The 22949-nt window shown below is 47.5% G+C and overlaps 1 long non-coding RNA gene across 1 annotated transcript in view; it reads right to left on the bottom strand.

Moving 5' to 3' along the window:
• Nucleotides 1–868: 868 nt before the first annotated feature.
• The window catches only part of LOC146346523 (uncharacterized), a 41629-nt gene continuing 19548 nt past the window's right edge, over nt 869–22949 (bottom strand). The window contains exons 2-3 of the long non-coding RNA XR_014789812.1: nt 17465–17680; nt 869–2307 (exon numbers count right to left, since the gene is read on the bottom strand). This is a non-coding gene — a long non-coding RNA (uncharacterized LOC146346523). The remainder of the gene's footprint in view (nt 2308–17464; nt 17681–22949) is intronic.

Here is a 22949-nt window from a genome sequence, read left to right on the forward strand (position 1 = left end):
ACACACACACACACACACACACACACTTATTTACTCCTACCCTTACTTTTATCTGGGCTACAAAACAATTTGGATAAAGGCCTTATGGGATTCCCCCCCCCCCGCTTTTAACCACTGACTCCACGTGGGTGGATTCCTGCAGTTCACCATGAGGCCATGTCTATTTCTATCTTATCCCAACCAGGAACAAAGGGAGCATCTGTGGAGATATCCCATTTTATGCTCACAGCAACCCTATGAGGTAGGTTAGGTTATGAGAGAGTCACAAGTGTCTCAGTGAGTGTCAGGCCTGAGGCAAGGGATTTGAACACAGGCCTCACTGATCCACATCCCATGAGCCACCCATTAGCAATCCTTGCTTCTATAAGCACTGCCTTTCCCGAAGAGTTCCTCTGTTCAGAAATAAGAATAAAAGGACCAGCCTGCATTCCTGGCTTTTTCATTGATTCATAGGTGGGTGGATAATATACCTCCTCCTTTTCTTTCTGGTGTCTCAGTCCTTCTTTCTACCCCACAGTTTCCCCATAGATTTCAGTCCCCTCCCTCTCCCAAAATGGAAGGGTGTGGAAAGGAGTGCTGACACAGAGAAACCCTGGAAAGCAATGAAGTCTGCCTCTCTCTCTCTCTCTCTCTCTCTCCCCCCTCTCTCTCACACACACATCCCACGCTGTCTACTCATTTCTTTTCTCACTTCTGCTCCCCAGACTTAATAAATGCAGCCTCTTCCCTCTTTGTTGTTCCTTCCAGTCGACTGTACCCTTGTATCTGACATTTCCTTTGCAGAAGGAACAAGCACAGGCAACATTTCACTTATGAAACGGGAGGCGCTGGAGCTGGGATGTCGGAAAAATCCACAATGGACTCAAATGATTTCAGTTTTCTATGAATCCGACCAGTGGATTCCGCAGGCTCGCAGACCCATTTTTCATGGTGGTGTGGCGGGGAGCATTCACACTAATGCATATTAGTGGGTTTGTGCAAGTGCACAGGACGACATCGGCATTAATGCACATTAGAGTAAGTAGGACAAAATTCTGGTTAAAAAAACTGCACACCCAGATTCCATCACTGAGCAGATGATGGAATGAAAGATGCCTGACAATGCACAAAACACAGATAGAACGGATTTACAAACAAAATCTAACATCCCTAACTGGAGCCTAAACCTATCTGGAAGGCACACCCTGTCACCTGGACATTTCACACACCCCTTCAGAAATTCTCCCCATCTGAATTTCTCCCGATCTTGGTTGCAGGACAGCAGCAATGTGTTAGCAATCCAGCATTCTTCCATTTGTTTTAATATATGGACTTCATCCAGAGCACCACATCCGATGAGTCCATCACGGTTTCCATTTCATGATAGGTCACGAAAGGCACGCACACAAAAAAAGATTGCATTGTCACACTATGATACTTCCTTCCCTCTCCTGCAATTTAATCTCTGCACCCATACCATTCATCTATGTGGCTGTTTTGATCAGTGTGCATTATGCGCTAGGAGTGGAGCAAAAACCTGGAACAGGCGTGCATATGTTGTCACAGTAGGGCACAGCCTGTTGCAAAAAGCTCCCCTGCCTTGATTCTGCTCACACACCCCTGAGCACCCTCCTCCTCAGTTATTTATTTATTGTAATAATCTCGAAACAGCAGCTTCATCCTGCACCCCTCCCAAAAAACCCTGGATTTCAGGGCAATGTACATAAAAATATGAATTAATCAATGTTAAGAAAATATTAAACACTAAACAACAATACAAGAAAACTGTGAAGAAAGAAAATATTAAATCATCTGAAAATCCAATGCTTTAAAAAGACAAAACTACACAAATACAAAGGTTTCAACCTGGTGCAGAAAGGAATACAGTGTCAGGTGTTCCACTCTTGGGAGGGTATTCCAAAGTGAGTGTGCCACCACAAAGAAGGCCCTCTGTGTTGCACATGCAAAATGCACTTCTCCTATACATGACGCTTGGGGGAAGGGCCTTCCCCTACTCTAAGATGAAAACAACTGATCTTGAAGAAGTAGAAGTGGAGGGCAGTGGAGATGATGATAGATGCTCTGATAAGTACACCACACCGAGCAACTTTTCCTGCAAGGAAGGAACTGAAACATGGATACAACAGGGCCCAGTCTCTGATAAGAAAGGACGTTCTGGATGCCTGTGGGAACACTCACTGCTGCCTTTCCAATCCACAGGGCTTTCTGAAGTGGTCAGTTGGAACACTAAAAAAAGCCCAAAGAACTTATGGGGCGAGCAGGGGGGCAATCAGCCAACTCTTCTATGAACTTCTGTGCACTGGTGGCCTGTAAGACAAAGACAAGTCAAGACAAGACAGATGTGAACTGTAAACTGCAGCAAACCCTGCACCCCAGAATGTGGCGCCCTCAGACAGCTGTCAGGACAGGACCATAAGAACAAAAGAAGAGCCCTGCTGGATCACAGGATCACAGAATCATAGAATAGTAGGGTTGGAAAGGGCCTACAAGGCCATTGAGTCCAACCCCCTACTCAGTGCAGGAATCCAAGTCAGAGCATCCCTGACAGGTGGCTGTCCAGCTTCATCTTGAATGCTGCCAGTGTGGGAGAGCCCACCACCTCCTTGGGTAGTTGGTTCCATTGTCGTATTGCTCTTACAGTCAGGAGGTTTCTCCTGATGTTCAGCCGGAGTCTGGCTTCCTGTCACTGGAGCCCATGATTCCGTGTCCTGCACTCTGGGATGATGGAGAAGAGATCCTGGCCTTCCTCTCTGTGACAGCCTTTCAAGTCCTCGAAGAGCGCTATCCTATCTCCCCTCAGTCTTCTCTTCTCAAGGCTAAACATGCCCAGTTCTTTCAGTCTCCCCTCATAGGGCTTTGTTTCCAGTCCCCTTATCATCTTTGTTGCCCTCCTCTGAACTTTCTCCAGCTTGTCATCCTTCTTAAAGTGCAGTGCCCAGAACTGGACAGAGTACTTCAGCTGAGGCCTAACCAGTGCTGAGTAGAGGGGAACTAGTACTTCCCGGGATTTGGAAGCTATACTTCTATTAATGCAGCCCATAATAGCATTTGCCTTTTTTGCAGCCACATCACATTGTTGGCTCATATTCAGCTTGTGATCGACAACAATTCCAACATCCTTCTCGCTTGCAGTATTGTTGAGCGAAGTATCCCCCATCTTGTAACTGTGCATTTTTCCAAGGTGCAGAACTTGGCATTTATCCCTACTAAATGTCATTCTGTTGTTTTCTGCCCAGCATTCCAGCCTATCAAGATCACTTTGAATTTTGTCTCTGTCTTCCAGGGTATTAGCTCTCCCACCTAATTTTGTGTTATTTGCAAATTTTATCAGCATTCCCTGTACCTCCTCCTCCAAGTCATTAATAAAAATGTTGAAGAGCACTGGGCCCAGGACTGAGCCCTGTGGTATCCTGCTTATTACCTCTTCCAGTTTGAGAAGATCCCATGGATCAGCACTCTTTGAGTCAGATTCTGTAGCCAACTGTGGATCCACCTGAGAGTAGGGATAGCAGAGAATTCCGCCACGGATTCCAGTGAGGCTGGATTCTTTAGAATCTGCCCCCCGGGAATCCGTGGTGGAATGGCCTCCTGCCCCCCCGTGGATTCCCTGGGATGAAACTTACCTGCAGCGGATGTGGCGGATTTGGTGGCGGCGGTGGCGGCGGCTGGTCTCCTGGTCAGCCCCGGCCGGGCTGCTGAGGCCGCCATTGCCGTCCTTCAAGCTGTGATAGGATACGTAAGAATTTACATAGCCTATCACGGCATGCCCCCCCAAAAAAATGGTGTACGCAAATGGTGGCGGCTATGGCGGCCGCCATTTGCGTTCCCTATTTTTCGCCGTTCTAGCCTACATAAATATTTATGTAGGCAATTACGGCGAAAAAAATGGAACTGCAAATAGTGTAGTGGGCACTATTTGTGTTCCTTTTTCCCCCACCGTTTTATCCTACGTAAATATTTACGTAGACTAGAATGGCGAAAAAAAGAAAGAAACGCAAATAGCAAAGATAATATATCTTGACTTGAGCAAAGCTTTTGACAAAGTGCCCCATGATCTCCTGATGAGCAAACTAGCTCAAAGTGGGCTAGATGAAACTACTCTCAGGTAGGGATGTACAAATCAGTTACCTGGTTCCAGTCGGGGCATCCGCTGGGCGGGGGAGGCTCTCTGTCCCTCTCCCCGGAATCCTTGACGGGGGGGGGAGACGGCGAAAAATAAGGAATGCAAATGGCGGCGGCCATAGCCGCCGCCATTTGCATAGGCATTTTTTTTGTGTTTTTTTACCCAGAGCCCTCCGCGCCCAGAAACCTGGCTGCGGACAGCTCTGGCCTGGGCCTGGCCAGCTGCTCTGCGGAGCCGCCGCGGAGCACAGCCGGCCATCAAGGACTCCGGGGGGGAGGACCAGATCGCCTCCCCCCCCGTCGAGGATTCTGGGGGGAGGGATGGAGCGCCTCCCACCCCCAGCGGATGCCCCAACCGGAACCAGATAAGTGATTCATACATCCCTACCTGAGAGTTGTTTCATCTAGCCCACTTTGAGCTAGTTTGCTCATCAGGAGATCATGGGGCACTTTGACATAAGCTTTGCTCAAGTCAAGGTATATTATCTCCACAGCATTCCCACAGTCCACAAGGGAGGTGACCTGATCCAAAAATGAGATCAGATTCATCTGGCAGGATTTGTTCTTGACAAATCCCTTTTGGCCTCAAGTAATCACACGGCATAGTTTTCAAGGTGCTTACAGAATGATCATTTTATAATCTTCTTCAGAATTTTCCCAGGGATTGATGTCAGACTGACTGGTCTGTAGTTCCCAGGTTCCTCCTTTTTGCCCTTTTTGAAGATAAGGACAACATTAGCCCTCCTCCAGTCCTCTCTGACACTTTACCCGACCTCCATGATTTCTCAGAGATAATAGGCAGCTGTTCTGAGAGTTCTTCTGCCAGTTCCTTTATTACTCAAGGATGCAGTTCATCTGCCCCTGGAGACCTGAACTCATTCAAAGTAATTAGGTGCTCCTTGACCATATGCCTATCGATCTCAAGCTGCAATCCTGCCCCTTCAGCCTGTACTTCGCCTTTGCCAGGGGGGTCATGGGCCCTCTTTCAGGAGAAGACTGAGCCAAAGTAGGAATTGAGCACCTCTGCCTTTTCTTTGTCATCTGTTATCATTTTGGCCTCCTTATTTAATAGTTGAACCACCATTTCTTTCCTTTGTCTTTTACTATGCACGTAGCTGAAGAAAGCCTTTTTGTTGCTTTTAGCATCCCTCGCTAACCTCAGCTCATTCTCAGCTTTAGCCTTCCTGACACCATCCCTGCAATTCTGTGCTACCTGCCTGTACTCTTCCTTTGTAGCTTGGCCGTCCTTCCATAGGGGTGCATGAAAGTCACTTACCTGTCCTCGAAGCTTTTCATGGTGGGGGGGCGCTTCGCTGCTCCCCCCGCGAAGTTCAGGCCAGGGGGGGAGGCTTCCCGCCTCGCCCGGCCGAAATTCAGGCCAGGGGGGAGGCTTCCCGCCTCGCCCAGCCGAAATTCAGGCCGGGGAGGAGGTGCCTCGCCTCGCCCGGCCACGAACTAAACAGTTAAAACAAAACAAAACAAACGCCCCCGTGATAGGCTACGTGACGATTAACGTAGCCTATCACGGCTAGATCTGCAAAGTCAGCCGTGATAGGCTACGTCAATCGTCACGTAGCCTATCACGGGTGACTTTAAAAAAAAAAAGCACGTACGCGAATGGCGGCCCCCATAGGGAGCCGCCATTCGCGTTCCTTATTTGGTTGCTGTAGTCTACGTAAATCTTTACATAGACTACGGCGAAAATAAGGGTGGCGAAAATAGCGTTGCCCTTATTTTCGCCGTAGTCTACGTAAAGATTTACGTAGACTACAGCGACCAAATAAGGAACGGGAATGGCGGCTCCCTATGGGGGGCCATTATCCGTACGCGCTTTTTTTTTTTAAAGTCACCCGTGATAGGCTACGTGACGATTGACGTAGCCTATCACGGCTGACTTTGCAGATCTAGCTGTGATAGGCTACGTTAATCGTTACGTAGCCTATCATGGGGGCGTTTTTTTTCTCTTTTATTGCAATGGCGGCGGCGGCAGCCAGTCGAAAGATCGGCTGCCGCCCCCGCCCAGGACGAACACCCACCGAACTGCCGGCCGGACCCGCCGCCGGGAGGGACATTCGGCAAAGGTAAGTCCCGTCCCGGGGGGGGGGTGCGGGAGGCGGGGGGGTGTGGAGAATTTCTCCCCGAAACTTGTTCGGGGGGCTGAACACGTTGGTGCTCGGCCCCCCGAAGTTTTGGGGAGAAATTCTCCGCCATCCCTAGTTGTTTTCCACCTTTTTTTTCTTGTTGGAATTCTTCCTAGCCCTTGTGAGGTGCAACCCATCCCTTGCCAACAGTCCATCTTCCAGGAAGTATAGCCTGTGGTCCCAGAATCCATATCTCACGTTGGCACCACCTTCATAGCCAGTCATTCACCTGGAGTATTTTTCTTTCCCTTTCTATCCCTCTTCTAACTATTGGAAGGATGGATGAGAAAACTATCTGGGCCCCAAAGTTCTTGAGTTTCCTTCCCAAAGCTTCAAAGTCTGACATGATTTCTTCGTAGCTCTGCTTGGTAGTATCATTTGTTCCCACATGGTTGAGAAGAAAGGAATACCTGTCAGTGGGCTTTATGAGTGCAGGCAACCTTTCAGGTACATCTGCAATCCCAGAACTGGACACAGTACTCCAGATGAGACCTAACCAGTGCTGAGTAGAGGGGAACTAGTACTTCCCAGGATTTGGAAGCTATACTTCTATTAATGCAGCCCAAAATAGTATTTACCTTGTTTGCAGCCACATCACATTGTTGGCTCATATTCAGCTTGTGATCTACCACAATTCCAAGATCCTTCTCGCTTGTAGTGTTGTTGAGCCATGTATCCCCCATCTTGTAACTGTGCATTTGGTTTCTTTTTCCTAGGTGCAGAACTTGGCATTTATCCCTATTAAATGTCATTCTGTTGTTTTCTGCCCAGCACTCTAGTCTATCAAGATCACTTTGAATTTTGTTTCTGTCTTCCAAACTATTAGCTATTAGCTATCCTGCCCAATTTGGTGTCATCTGCAAATCTGCAAGTTTCCATTCACCAAAGCTCCCTCCCTCCTCTTCCTCCCTCCTCCCTCCTCAACCCCTCACTGAACTTTCTCAAGTTGATACTTCTGGTGCCAGGCTGTCTGGATGGCTTGGAACTCACCGTAAGAGCTCCGAATCACCGAGGAGCTTTGTAAAGAAGCCGCTTTGCTTTGGGGTACCTTTATGCTGTTGTGCTCCACCTTGTATCATGCGAAGGTGCCTCCGAAGCAGCCTGCTTCAACTCGTTATTTGGGCTTTGGACTGAAGCGGTGCACAGCCCTACTCTACACCTTTTCCCCTTAACTGGAAATGCACAGATGGCTCTCACTAGTCAGTTGGAAGTTGCAGATATTTGGTACATGGTCAGAGGTCGATTTTCCAAACATGATGCTGACACGGCAGACAAGTTACAGTGTTGACCTCCTGGCTCCAATTAAGCCCCAGAGAGAAGTAGCTATAACATCCATTCAGGGAAGTATGGTTTTACAAAAAGGAATGTGATCTCATTCTAATCATAAGCGAGTTTTTAAAGCAAACCTTCTTGAGTACTGTGCTCAGCAAGCAGAAAGAGGCCATGGGGAGTTTAATTGGGCAGAGGATCCTACTGTTTGGTGGATGAAAGCAAGGCAAACAATAGATTTTTAAAAAAGTCCTCCCTAGACAGCTGCACTTAGGGGAGGTAAATAACAGTCTCCAAACTCAGCTACATAACCAACTCCCCACAGAGTACTCCAGACACTAGGTTACTTTGTCACCTAGTTGATGCAACAAGCCTTAGAGCCAGTGTGATGCTCCTGCCCTGGGTTTTACCTAGGGATGTTAGAGAATTCTGCCATGGACTCCAATGAGGCCAGATTCTTTAGAATCTGGCCCCCGGAGTCCGTGGCAGAATGGAGCAGTCCCGTCCCACCACCCTGCAAAATTTTCCCGGGATGGACCCTACCTGGCGTCTGTCGGTCTGGTCCGTCCGCTGCTCTGGTCTGTGGCCGCGAATGGCTGCCCTGGTCTGCGGCCGCCATTTGCCTCCCTGTGTTAGCCATGATAGGCTACATAAGTATTTACATAGCCTATCACAGCAAAGAGGAGGGACGCAAATGGCATCTGCTATGCCATTTGCGTCGCTACTCTTTGCCGTGATAGGCTACGCAAATATATACGTAGTCTATCACAGCTAATGCAGGGACGCAAATGGCACCTGCTACGCCATTTGCGTCCCTGCGTTAGCCATGATAGGCTACATATATATTTACGTAGCCTATCACGGCTAATGCAGGGACGCAAATGGCACCCGCTACGCTGGATGCCATTTGCGGCTGCAGCCCGGCAGCGGACGGAAGTCCGGCTGTGGGTGGGCCCGGCTGGCGGCTCCGCGGACTTGCTGTGGAGCGGAGCTGGCCAGGGAGGATTCCGGGGGGAGGGACGGATTGCCTCCCCCCCCAACAGACCCTCCCCCTGGAATGGGGTAAGCAATCCACCCATCCCTAATTGTACCTTCTCTAGCTTCTACCTGATGAAACTGAGAAGAAGAAAAAACCCTCAGGACCTCTGCCTCCACTGGGTCAGTTGTCCTCACTGACACACTAAGCTTCGCCCCCTTTTTCTCTCTGAGTTAAAGAGATACTCAATATGCTTAATTAGTTCCCCTCTGCTCAATACAGGAGAAGTAACAAGGAAATAGATTTTTAACCTTGTCTTACCTGGTTCACATCTAACACTGCAAACGCATACATTACTATATGATTCTATGATTCTGTGATAACAGGCATATTTTACAGCCAGCCTCAGAAATACTGGCAACTAGCATGCAATGAGTTCTACCCTGTGAAAGAACTAGGGATGCATGGGAATTTCATCTTGGGTTGCAAAACATGCGAACATGCCCCGTTCAAAGCTTCCACCATGAGCGCAATCACAAGCATGTGCCTGCTGAAAATATTTGTGAATTGTCGAACACATGCCCAAGTTCATCTTGTTCCTGATTCCCAGTTCAATTTGCACAAATTTCCTAATTTTAGCAAATTTCCTTTATGGACTGAATCAGCCCCACCTTAGTCTATGGAGGAAAATTGTGCAGTTTGGGGAAAATGTGCTCAAATCTCCTCTTCGATCACTGCTCGATTTGTGCAAGTTTCCCATTTGCACAAAGCCAGAAGTGATCACAAACATGAATGAGAGCTGGGCACAAGATGAATGGCAAGACGATGCTTGGGGAATCCTGGCGGTCTCAAATATCACCTGTTCCTAGAAAGAACATTGGTGCCAAGAATTTCAGGGTTCCCAATACCTTCAGTCATCTCAGCTGTTTGTCCAATGATAAGCACATGTTTATTCACAAATCTACTTGTGCTATTTTGCCCATCCTCCCCCTATGATGAGAGAGGAATGTGGCCTGCCAGGAAAAGGCACTAGACAGAAAACCAAGGAGGGGAGGGAGACAGGCAGGTAGATATAGAGCAGATTGCCATCAAAGATGAGGCCACATGAGCACCCAGTTTTCTTTCTTTGGATTCAGAAAAATCAAACAAAGAAAAAAACATACAGTGTGGGGCAGTGGTTAGAGTTAGGGATGGGTGATCATTTCTTTTGGCTGTATTTCTGTCTTTTTTTTAATAAGAAGTTACCAAAATTTGCAAATTCCTTCATAGACATGATAGAAAGAACTTGAGATATTATTTAAAAACCCCCAATGTGGAAGAAACTGACACTGAAAGATTTATTCATCAGGCAGAAGACTTTGAATGCTTTGCTCTTAAAAGTCTGGCTTTGAAATCATGTGTATTCAACCACGCCAGTATTGGATTGGGGTTGCGATTTCCTTTCTCTGACAGGCTCCTCATCTTTAAGAATTACAATGGTAGGCAGGTACACCACAGTCCTCTCCATGCTGGGAATAGCTGTCCCTATTGAATTTGCTGTCCCAATAGCTGTCCCTATAGCTGTCCCTATAGCTGAATTAGCTGTCCCAATAGCTGTCCCTATTGAATTTGGCTGGTACAGATGGGTGAGAATTTAGTTTGGCTTCAGTTTTGATAAGAATTTACCAACATCCACAAATTTCTTCATATATGGGATGGAAGAACTTGAGAGTTAAAACAAACAAACAAATGGGAGAGAAAGCAAAACTGACAGGTTCATCCATACATACTTCAAATCCCCATTCAGCTATGAAACCTACTAGGTCAGTCTCCCTCACTCTCTTTCAGCCCATCATATGAGCATATGACCTCATATATCCCTAGTGCTTTTAGACATCCGAGCAGTTGGAATGTTCATCTGGATTTCTTTACACCTAAATAACTGGGTCAAGGGCTAAAGAAGTCCATTTCATCCAACTAAAATCTGGGCTCTTACAACCAATAGCTACAAAAATGGCAAAAAATAGGCAATTATTTTGGTTGAGTTGATCTAATTAGGGTGGGGGGCGGGGACTGGGTGGTGGTGGAAATCACACAAACCACTCAGCATGTTTCATCTCAGTGCCTCATTTGTCTCTCCACAACGTTAGCGAGCAAGCTCAGAAATGTACAGACCTCAATGGCAGATTACATCTGAGCCCATGTTCAATCTGGAAGCTGCAAACTGGGCAAAACATTTCAAAAATATACTGAAATGAAGTTCTCAAATATCCCTGGAGGACCATACAGGGCTATCCAAAGTGAAGGTCCAAAAGACAGAGGCCTTCTGAGGTATTATAACAGAAAACACACACACACACACACACACACACACAGAGACACAGACACAGACACCCCAAATAGAGGAGCAAGAGAGGTAAGAGAGAGTGAAGGAAGCATAGCCTATGTATGCTGGATCATAAATGATGCCGAATTATGATCCATATAGGAACATTGGGGCCAGGGCTGAAACAGCAGCCCCTATCCCCCTCCCCATGTTTACACATATTTACTTTGAGCATCTGCACAGGGCTTCTGAGGGAAGTAAAAGGACGTCTGACACAGAATTGAGTGCAACGCATTTAGGAAAGGAGGTCCAAAGTGAAAGTGGGTGGACTGGAGAAAAAGCCTTCTATATGATGGAGATACAGGATGTGACTGTGAGTTGCTAGGAGAAAAGGGGTTGACAGACAAAAGAATTTGGCAGCTCAGTGACTTCAGCAAAGCACTGGGGCATGGGAAGCCCCTCACTAAAAGCATTATCTGTGGGGGGAAGAGAAGGAGGTCCACTGCATTTCTAGAGCCTGATTTCAATTAAGCAACTCACTCTTTGTGTGCAGATCTCTAGTAATTATAATCCCCCGCTGTATATGTTTGCCGGGAGGTTTTCAACAGGCTGGAAGAGTCAAGAGGATGAAGGGACAGGGTTGATGAGATGAAACAACAATTTAGGATCAAGGTCTCGCATTGAGAGACAACTTTTTCAGAACATTGAAAAGAAACTCTTTAGAGAACAGATTCCCATTCATTTCACTGAGAATCTCAGTCTTGGTTTTATTTGGGGTTGTGTGCATTTCATGTGATGCTTTTGTTCTGTTCTATGGATAAAGCAACAAGGTCCCATTGGAAGACGTGTATGGTGGTAAAAGGCAGTGTGAATCAGGCAATTTATTCCCTGAGCTGCCATGCCAGCGAACAGGAGATGCCTAAAAACAAGTAGAAATTGGTAGGGCAAAAGTAGGAAGCAGGGAAGCTCTCCGGTCTAGTTACCTTATCATGTTGGATGATGCTACTAGTTTCTGAGTGCAGCTCCCTAAGTTTGCCTTTCCCAACCTGGTGCTAAAGGTGGAAAAAACTTTCCATTTCCATTTTGATCAGTTTTTCTCTCTCTTTTGTCCACCCAATCTTAAATTTGGTTCATTGCAAACTCTGAAAATTTTGCCAGATTTAAGTTCAAGTTTACCCCGAACTCTGATATATATTTGAAATGTTTATATTAAAAAATCACTTTTGTGCACATTTTCCCTAAGGTTTATGCCCACTATACACATTTTCGCAAGGAATTTTCCAGATACAATGCATTTTTAAATCTTATTTCCCCTGATATATGTATTTTTGGATGCATTTGGGGAGAAATGCATTCCAACATCTGGAGAAGTCAAACATGAAAGGATAACTTGAGTTTCAGGTGCATAGTGGTGTGAAAGTGCAGAATTGGGTAAGTTCAATATAAAATGTGAACAGAGCAAATGTATCTTTCATTCCTACCTGGTCCTCTCCAGATGTGTTGTACCAACTCCCTTCAGCCCCTGCTAGGATGTGCAAATGGTCATGAGTGCTGGGAGTTGCCCAAAACATCTGGAGGATGCCAGATTGGGGAAAGCTGTCCTAAGCCATATCCAGCAATTCTGTCCTTGGGCCAAGCTACACAATATATTATTCATACAATCAGCAACTGGGTTATTAGTTTTTTTTTTTAAATGAGCGGATAGCAACCACAGAAGGAACAGGCAATCTGGATCACAGCCATGTCATGGGGGGGTTGTTAACCCCTTACCCCCACCTCAGTCCCATTCCAGATCACATTCCCTTTCCCCATTGCTGCCAGTTGCATTGGGAGGAGAGTTCCCCTTGGTGCTAGCATTAACCACAGGAGCCTTGATTCATAATCATAGTGGGACTATGGTAGGGGGAAAGGGATAAATAAATCCCCTATTCCCTCTGATCCAAGTGGTGATTGCTCAAAGGTCACCCAGGGAGCTTCCTAGGTGTGTGGGGATGTAGGGATGTATGAAAATTTTGTTCCAATTAAAAAAAAAGGATGTACGAAACTCACCTTTTCGCGGAATCTTTGGCAGTGTGGGGGGAGGCGCTCCGTCCCTCCCCCCGGAATCCTCGACGGGGGGGGGAGGTCATCTGGTCCTCCCCCCAGGAATCCTTGATGGTCGGCTCCGCTCCGTGGCCAGGCCGCGGAGCAGCTGGCCAGGGCCGTCTGCAGCTGGATTTTCAGCCGCGGACAGGCTGCTGCGGACGCAAATGGCGGCCGCCGTAGTGGCCGCCAATTGCGTCCAGCCAGGCAGCCATGATAGGCTACGTAAGAATTTACGTAGCTTATCACGGCTACCCCCCCCAAACCCAGCGTATGCAAATGGCGGCGGCTACGGCGGCCGCCATTTGCGTTCCCTATTTTTTGCCAATTTATCTTACATAAATATTTACGTAAGATAAAACGGCGAAAAAAAGGGGAACGCAAATAGCGTAGTGGGCGCTATTTACGTTCCTTTATTTTTCACCATTCTAGCCTATGTAAATATTTATGTTGGCTAGAACGGTGAAAAAAAAGGAACGCAAATAGCGCCTACTATGCTATTTGCGTTCCCCTTTTTTTCGCTGTAATACCCTACGTAAATATTTACATAGACTAGAATGGCAAAAAATAGGGAACGCAAATGGTGGCCGCCGTAGCCGCCGCCATTTGCGTACGCTGTTTTTTTTTTGGGGGGGGTGCCGTGGTAGGCTATATAAACACTTATGTAGCCTATCATGGCAGCCTGGCTGGACGCAAATGGCGGCCGCTATGGCGGCCGCCATTTGTGTCCGCAGCAGCCTGTCTGTGGCTGGAAATCCGGCTGCGGATGGCCCTGGCTGGCTGCTCCGCGGAGCTGCTGCAGGGGAGAGCCAGCCGGGCAGGATTCCAGGGGGGAGGACCAGATCGTCTCCCCCCCTGTCAAGGATTCCGGGGGGAGGGACGGAGAGCCTCCCCCCCGCCATGAAAAATCCGCAAAAAGGTAAGTGACTTTTGTACATCCCTATTCACTGGAGGGTAAAAAGAGAGTCCCACTGGTATGGAAGTGTGTGTTACAAGAAAAAGATCTTTTTAAAAAAATGTTAGGGACCTCCCGCTCGACATCCCCTGCTGAACTCCTCCTGCTCACTCTCCCTGTTTGCTCTGTCTGATCACTCGCTGTCTGGGAGCTTGCTTGCTTGTATAGCCCCTTGACTAGAAGGGGCAGCTTCCCCTGCTCTGCTCAGCTAGGAGTCAGGAAACAGAATGAAACTCCCCACCCACACAGCTGCTGAGAGTAATCAGGCCACGCCCCTTCGGTCCCAGCTCTTGGGACACGCCCCTTCAATTGCAGGTCCCAGGAGCACATGGCGAGCACACAGCAACTCAGAATAGAATGCCCCTGGGCTTTCTCCAGCCCACTCACCACTTTGCCTTTGTCTCCTCTTCCACTGCAACTAATTAACTAACCTCTCCTAACCATGCCTGCCAGATAGGTAACTATATGATCTCCATGCTGACTGCTTTGTTTGGCTGGAGGAATAGAAATATAATTCTAATGAGAAGATCCTAGCCATTATTTCTATTATGCTTTGAATCATCCTAATTTTATTGTAGGAAGTAATGTGTCTTGCTTGTTTCATCATTGCAAAGTTTTGTTATTCCCCAATACTGTTTGAACAATAAATATATATGTCATGGTACCACTTTGTGTTATCTGGCATGAGGGGTGCTTCAGGGACCACAGCCCATACAATAATTCTTGAAGCCCAAAACACTCAGCTAGGATTTACACTTCTGTTGCTGGGTGGGGTCTGTCCATACAGCCACTGTTTTCTCTCTTGCTCAGGTGATTCACAGACACACACCTTCAGGCAAGAGAAACAAACTAGTTGGATGGGGCAGGAATGGTTTACACATCTCGGGGATTTGAGTCTGCATCTCCCCTGTCATACTCCAACACTCTAAACCAGCCTTCCCCAACCTGGTGCCTTCCAGATGTGTTAGACTACAACTCCCACCATCCCAGCCAGCATGTCCATGCTGCCTCAGCCTGGGAATGCTAGGAGTTGTAGTCTCACAAAACTGGAGTGCACCAGGTTGGTGGAAGTTGCTCAAACCACTACACCACTCAGGTTTTCTTGGTGCCGCTTTAAGCTAGACTTCAGTGTGGCCCTTGTCAGGGGGAAAAACCCTCTGAGTAAGAAGAACAGGTGCACAAATAACTAGAAAAGAGGTGATTTTAGTTTTACAGGTCTTATCGAGATGTTTGGCTTCCTTCCAGTTTCCTTGGTTGTTTCACTTGACAGAGAACTTCCACATTAAATTCATTTTATAATGTCACTTTAGGCAAAACCCCACGTAGAGTGCACTATATGAATTGCAGAATATCCATCACAGGCACATAAGAAGCTGCTAAATAAATCTAGCCTAGTATTATTAGCACTGACTGGCAGCAATGGCTCTCCAGGGTTTCAGGCAGCAGCTTTTTTGTTTTGTTTTCCCTGTCCTACCTGGAGATGTTGTGGATATTTAATCTAGTAACCCACTACCTTGGGTGGGGGCACTGTGACTCCGCAACGTAGAATGGGTCTTTCTACAAGTAGGACAGACTGCCCTTCTAACTGGTCTCTATTACATTAGCGGTGGGGTGGGGGAGAAATCCTTGGCTGACATTGCAAGCAGAGCTTAAATCTTAGATGTGGGTCAAGCACAGTCGGCGAATAACCTCAGCCTTTTGTTTGTGGGCAGTGCTGGCCATTTCCAGAGATCGTTTTCTTTTATTTTTTATTGTTAAAGATTATGAATCACCTTTTGGCCCAAACAGGGCCCCCCAAGGTGACTTACATTTAAAACTTGCAACATTCAAGATCAACCATCTCATTCTGTACTAACTGGCTGAGATCAATCATTTTTCACATAATGATGGGTAGTTGTCTGGGAACACTCAGTGCTTAGCATTCTTGAAGCAAGGCTCGTATGGATCTGAGCTTGACCTAGATTAGTGGCCACTTGAACTTTGCCTTCCTGTAAGGCACTCTGGACTTTCTAAAGGAAGAAACAGTGGTCAGACAGTGTTGTGCAGTGGTTAGAGTGTTTGAGAAAGAGCCTGGTTCAAATTATCTCTGCTCAGCCACAATGCATGGACGATGTTGTTGGGCCAGTTGCTGTCTCTCAGTCTAAACCACCTCATAAGGTTGTTGTGTGGATAAAGGAGGGGGGGTTATATACAGTCAGGGCCAGAAATATTGGAACAAGGATAACTGTTTAGGCAGTTGGTCTCTGTACACCACCACATCAAAGTTGAAAGGAAACACACCCAGATGGGAGCGAAGTCAGGACTTTCAGCTGTAATTCAAGGGGCCTGACAAAAGTGGGGCACTAACCATTCAGGAAGTATAGCCAGTGGCATACACCCCCCCATCCTTGGTGGCTCATAAGTAATGGAACAAACCAACATCATTTCAAACTCAAGGATCGCCTTTAATACCTGGATGAAAATCCTTTGCAGTCAATAGGGATGTACAAATCCCTTACCTAGTTCTGGTCAGGGCATCCACTGGGCGGGGGGGAGGCAATCCGGTCCTCCCCCCCAGAATCCTGCCTGGCTGGCTCTGCTCCGCGGCCATGCCACAGAGCTGCTGGCCGGGCCGATCCGCAGCAGGGCCTCCCGCCGCTGCTGGGCTGGTGCGGACACAAATGGCATCCTGCATAGGGGATACCATTTGCGTCCCTACGGTAGCCCATGATAGGCTATGTAAATATTTACGTAGCCTATCACAGCTGCCTGCAAGCACACAAATGGCAGCCGCTACGATGGCCGCCATTTGCGGCCGCAGCAGTCCAGCAGTGGCTGGCCAGGAGACCAGCTGGAGCTGCCGCCGCCGCTGCCGGAGCTGCCGCCGCATCCACCCCAGGTAAGCTCCATCCCGGGGGGCTTCTGCTGGGTGGCAGGGGGAGGGAGGCCATTCCACCACGGATTCTGGGGGGTGGATTCTAAAGAATCTGGCCTCACTGGAGTCCATGGTGGAATACTCTGACATCCCTAGCAGTCAATGACTGCCTGGAGTCTAGGGATGTACGAAAGTCACTTACCTTTTCGCAGGTGTGATTCGCAGTGGGGGGGGAGGCGCTCCATCCCTCCCCCCAGAATCCTCCCTGGCTGACTCTGCTCCGCGGTGGCTCTGCGGAGCCACCGGCCAGGGTCGTCCGCAGCCGGAGTTCCAGCCGCGGCCGGGCTGCTGCGGACACAAATGGCAGCCGCTGTAGCGGCCACCATTTGCGTCCTGCCAGGCTGTCATGATAGGCTACATAAGTATTTACGTAGCCTATCACGGCAAAGAGCAGGGATGCAAACGGCGCCTGCTACGGCGGCCACCATTTGCATCTGCAGCAGCCATTTGCGGCCACAGCAGCCGGCTGAAAGACCAGCCACTGCTGCCGGAGCCGCCGCCACTGCTGCCACCTCTGCCCCAGGTAAGTTTTGTTCCGGGGGGATTCCGCAGGGTGGCGGGGTGGGGTGGGAGGCCATTCCGCCATGGGTTTTGGGGGGCCGAATGCCAGTGCATTCAGCCTCACTGAAATCTTTGGTGGAATTCTCCGCCATCCCTACTGAAGTCTGGAACCCACGGACATGATCAAATGCTGAGTTACCTTGCTTGAGATGCTTTGCCAGGCCTTTACTGCAGCTGCTTTCAGCTGCTGCTTGTTTGTGAGTCTTTCTGCCTTCAGTCCTGTCTTCAGTAAGTGAAAAGCATGCTCTACTGGGTGGAGATCAGATGACTGACTTGGCCATTGAAGAACATCCCACTTCTTTGCCTTGAGAATCTCTTGGGTAGCTTTTGCTGTATGTTTTGGGTCATTATCCATCTGCAATATGAAACGGCGTCCTATCAGTTTGGCAGCATTCAGCTGAATCTAAGCAGAAAGTACAGCCCTATACACTTCAGAATTCATCCTGCTGCTTTTCTCAGCAGTCAGGTCATCAATAAACACCAGTGACCTGGTTCCATTGGCAGCCATACATGCCCATGCCATAACTAGGGATGGACAAAGTCCCTTACCTGTTCTTGAAGCTTGCTTCGCGGTGGGGGGGAGGCGCTTCGGTTCTCCCCCCAAAGTTCAGGCGAGGGGGGGGAGGCACCCTGCCTCGCCCGGCCGAAATTCAGGCTGGGGGGGGAGGCGCCCCATCCCTCGCCGGCAAAATTCAGGCCGAATAGGAGCGCCCCGTCTACCCGGCCGCGAAAAAAAAAGTAAACACACACATACACACATGATAGGTTACGTAACGATTTACATAGCCTATCACGGCTAGATTTCCAAAGTCAGCTGTGATAGGCTATGTAAATCGTCATGTAGCCTATCACGGGTGACTTTGGAAAAAAAAAGAAAAAAAGCGCGTACGCAAATGGCAGCTCCCATGGGGACCGCCATTTGCGTTCCTTATCTTGGCACGTCTAGTCTACGTAAAGATTTACGTAGACTACGGCGAAAATAAGGGGAACGCAAATAGCGTAGCATCTATGCTATTTGCGTTCCCCTTATTTTCGCCATAGTCTATGTAAATGTTTACGTAGACTAGACATGCCAAAATAAGGAACGCAAATGGCGGCGCCCATGGGTGCCACCATTTGCGTATGCGTGGTTTTTTTTTTTTAACTCAGCCATGATAGGCTATGTAAACATTTACGTAGCCTATCACGGCTGACTGGAGGGACGCAAACGGCGGCGGCTATGGCCGCCGCCATTTGCAGACCCGGCCGGCCAGGATTCGCAGCGGGAGGGACGGGGCGTCTCCCCCAGGCCAGAATTTTGGGGGGAGGGACGGAGAGGCTCCTCCCCACCGTGAATCAAATTTCGTAAAAGGTAAGTGACTTTCGTGCATCCCTAGAACTGGGCAGGCTTTCTTCGGTGTTTGCTGGCAAAGGCTAATCTGGCCTTTCGGTTCTTGAGCGTTACCAGTGGTTTGCACCTTGTTGTGAAGCCTCTGTATTTACATTCATGAAGCCATCTCTTGACTATCGATGTTGACAATGACATGCCTACCTCCGCAAGAGTGTTCTTGACCTGGCTAGATGTTGTGAAAGGGTTCCTCTTCACTATGAGCAGAATTCTGCGGTCATCTACTTTAGTTGTCTTCCGTGGTCTTCCAGGCTTTTTGCTGTTGCTGAGCTTGCCAGTTAATTCCCTTTTTTTCAGGATGCTCCAAACTGTTGTGTTGGCCACTCACACTGTTTTTGCTATCTCTCTGATGGGTTTATTTTGTTTCCTCAGCCTAATGATGGCCTCCTTCACTGGCATGGACACCTCTTTGGACCTCATGTTGGGAGTTCCAGTGAACAGCTACCAAATGCAAATGTAACACTCAGAACCACCTCCAGGCCTTTTATCTGCTTGATTGGTCATGGGGTGCCCAGGAAACAGGCCACACCTGGCCATGCAGCTGCTTGTCAGCCATTTATTCCATTACTTATGAGCCCCCAACTATGGGTGTGTGTGCTTGCCACTGGCTGTCCTTCCTGAATGGTTGGTGCCCCACTTTTGTCAAACCCCTTGAATTACAGCTGAAAGTCCTGACTTCACTCCCACCTGGGTGTGTTTCCTTTCAACTTTGATGTGGTGGTGTACAGAGGCCCACTGCCTAAACAGTTATCCTTGTTCCAATATTTCTGGCCCTGACTGTATGCTGCCCTGTTCTCTTTGGAGGAAAGGCAGTATAAAATGCAGTCAGAAGGGCTCACCATTATCACTTAATCCCATCTTGTTGAAAGGCAGGGAGTGCATACTGATCCTTCGGAAATTCAGGACAGTCATTAATTTGGTTATTGTATTTTGAGTGTATAGGATGATACAGTTTTGGTGTACTCAGCAATGAAGGCTTTACTATACAAAAATACAAAAACAAGCTAAACAAAAATACAAAACTAAACAAAAATACAAAAACAAACATTCCAGGTCAAAGAAAGAAGCTCTAGCTTTCTTGAAGCTAGAAGTGTGTGTGATCACAACCTGAGAGGAGCCCCAACTAACCCAGCCTGAGTTTGCAAAGAAAGAGCAGCAGATGTGAGTACTGAATATATACATATATATATATATATATATATATATATATATATATATATATTCATTCATTCATTCATTCATTCTGCCATTTTGGGAAAATGCGCATTCATTCATTCTGCCATTTTGGGAAAATGCGCATCACAGCAGTTGACAATAAACCTTAGTAAATGGAACAGAACAGAAAAACAGCACAGGATAAATAAAAGCAGCAGTAGAATAGGTGTGTGAGTAATATAATTAAAGTTAAGGAATTTCCATTTAATCTCATCCCTTGCCTTAAGATACGTTATAAATGGTGATGCTATCTCAAGTGCAACATCAAGGCCAATGTACACTGCATGTGATGGGCTTGCTAGGCTCACATCTCTATTATTGAATTAATCCCACAGTTCTAATAATGGACAATCACTGGGTTCAAGTGACTCAACAAAAAGAGGCGCAAAGCTAATGAGCAAAATTGGTTTGTTTCTTCTCTTGATTAAGCCTCCCATGGCTTGACATGGCACGGAAGTGATTATAAGTGGATTGTAATCAATAGCTCATTAATATGATCCCTGCCCACTCATCTGCCTGCCGAGAAAATTAGGGGATGGCAGGTTCCAAATGAGCGAATGGAGAATTTTTAAATAGCTGAAGAAAACAGGTTTGTCTGACCCTGTAATGAGTGTTCTGAGAAAAAAGCGGGGGGGGGGACTTGGGAGATGCCAATCAACTGTACTGTGTGGATAGCGATAATAATAATGGAAATCATGTTTGCCCATAACCATTGCATTTAAGCTCTGCCCCTGAGCTCTGCACCCACTCTTCTCTTAGGCTGACCCCCACCTGGAAGGAGTGGGCTCTCAACAATGAAGTACAGTATGCAACCGCTTTGCGAAGACACTGAGAACAGAACAAGTAGCACCCCTGAGTGGTGCAAGTCAAAGCAAATGGAATGTCCCAGGACTTCAGACATTTTGAATTGCACTTGATTGTATACGTTGAAAGGAGTAATTATTGATGGTTTCAAAAAATAGAGAAAATATATTTTCTTAATCTCACCCCCACACCTAAACATCTTTCTGAAAGCACTTCATAGCACTAGCCTGCCAAATTGACATTCTGTGCTATTTTGGGTCACTTTCATTTCAGTTCACTGGGTTGTATACAGAATGCATCTAGCGAGGGAGGGGTGTTCTTTGGTTGCCCTGTTGTGAAAAGTTCTCCTTTAGCAACTCAAAATGCTCCTCCAACCTGCAGTTGTGTCTCTGAACAAGAAAGCTTTAAACTGCAGGACCAGGAGTAGAAAATATATATATATATACAATACAGAGTCTATGGGAGATGAATTCAGGTGTTGTTGCAGCTGTCACAAACTCATGGTGTGGTGCTGCTAGAGATGGACAAATCAGTCAATTTCACTTTCTCTCAATTTCTCATTTTTTCAGAAGTAAAGTTTGGTTTGACAATTGGTTAGGGATGTCGTGAGAGTCTGGGAAGGGGGTGGAGTCCGGTTCATTCATGCCTGTAATGTCGCATAAATGACCCCTTTATGGCCGCCATTTACGCAGCATTAGATTCCCAGAAATCCCTGGGCTGCCATTTTCACACAAAATAGCAGCTTGCTAAGGGGACAGGCAGTGGCCAGATCCGCTCACTGGGTGTGTGGCTACTTGGTGAGAGGGTCTGGGTGACCGTGGAGGCTCGGGGAGTGAGTCTGGGGGGAGCGAGCGGTGGCGGGTCAGCGAGCACCTGGCAAAAACAGGTGGTGGTGAGTCCGTCCATCCCCACAATTGGGTAGTGGGGGCAAGTTTCTTATAGCTGTAATAGATGGCCAGAAGAGAGACAGGGCACATATTATCATGCCAGGATGAGCTTAGCTGCACCAGCCAAAAATCCAGTTTCCCCCCAGCTATTAAAGATGCAGGAGCCAAGCCCTCCTTTGCATCTGGTTGTCCTAGCAACAAAGTCTCGTTAAACAAAAAAAGAAGCTACCCCAAGCTTTTAAAGTAGTAATTTGAGCACCTTAGCACTGTGTGACAGCATTTATATGGACAGTTGCCAGGTTGGAAACCTGCACATTTCTGGCTCTTTATCAACCACATATCTGCAAAGGAAGATAAGAAGAGCCCTGCTGGATCTGGGCTCTTCTAGTTCAGCATTCTGTTCCCACAAGGCCAACCAGCTGTTTGTAGAAAGCCTACAAAGAGGACATGAGTGAAAGAGCACCTTCCCAATCGTATTCCCCAACAACTGGTGTACAAAGGCGTACTACCTCTGATACTGGAGGTACCATATAGCCATCATGACTAGTAGTCCCTAATAACCTTCATGAATTTGTCTAATCCCCTTTTAAAGCCATCCAAATTGGTGGCCATCACTACTGCTTGTGGTAGCAAAGCCCATAGTTTAACTATGCACTGTATGAAAAAGTACTCTGTTTGTCCTGAATCTTCCACCAGCCAGCCCATTGGGTTCTAGTATGATGAGAGAGGGAGAAAATGCATGTGCTGACAGATCAACCTCTGCCTCAATGGCCACATCCCCCTCTGGTAAGGAGGATTGTGTGGGGGCCACTTCCACATCGGCTGCCACTCAAAGGGGATGGCTGAGTCCTGCCTCTTATGCCATAATTTTTCAAAAGTATGGGTGGCTTTAAAGGGGAAGTTTATGAAAATTTGCACAAATCACATCTGTAATTTGCTCAATTTTTTTTAAAAGCATCCCAACGAAAATCCACCAGCTGGCATGACTTGCCGCATAGGTCCAGCTATAGAGGATGAACTGAAGTCTGGGGGCCTGAGCCAATGAAAGCTAATCGAGCCCCACCCACCCCCAACCAGATCCCTCAGACATTCCTAATGTGAGCACATGTTCAAGAATTTGCGAACATTTTCAGAGAATATGTTGTCCTGGTTGCACTTGTGTTTGGGGTTGTGAACAGGGCGTACTCACCTGTTTTGCAAGCAGAAACTAAACTGAGAGAGGCGGGGGGGAATAGGGGGTGGGAAGAAATTCTCAGCATTTTCAGGGGTGGGAGCCAATTGCTGTAGCTCCATCACCATTTGTGGCAGTGGACAAACTCTCTAAGAAGATA

The sequence above is a fragment of the Heloderma suspectum genome, chromosome 4 (genome assembly GCF_057233095.1).
Source record: "Heloderma suspectum isolate Gila_16-S chromosome 4, 16-S_ref, whole genome shotgun sequence".
Lineage (NCBI taxonomy): Eukaryota > Metazoa > Chordata > Lepidosauria > Squamata > Helodermatidae > Heloderma > Heloderma suspectum.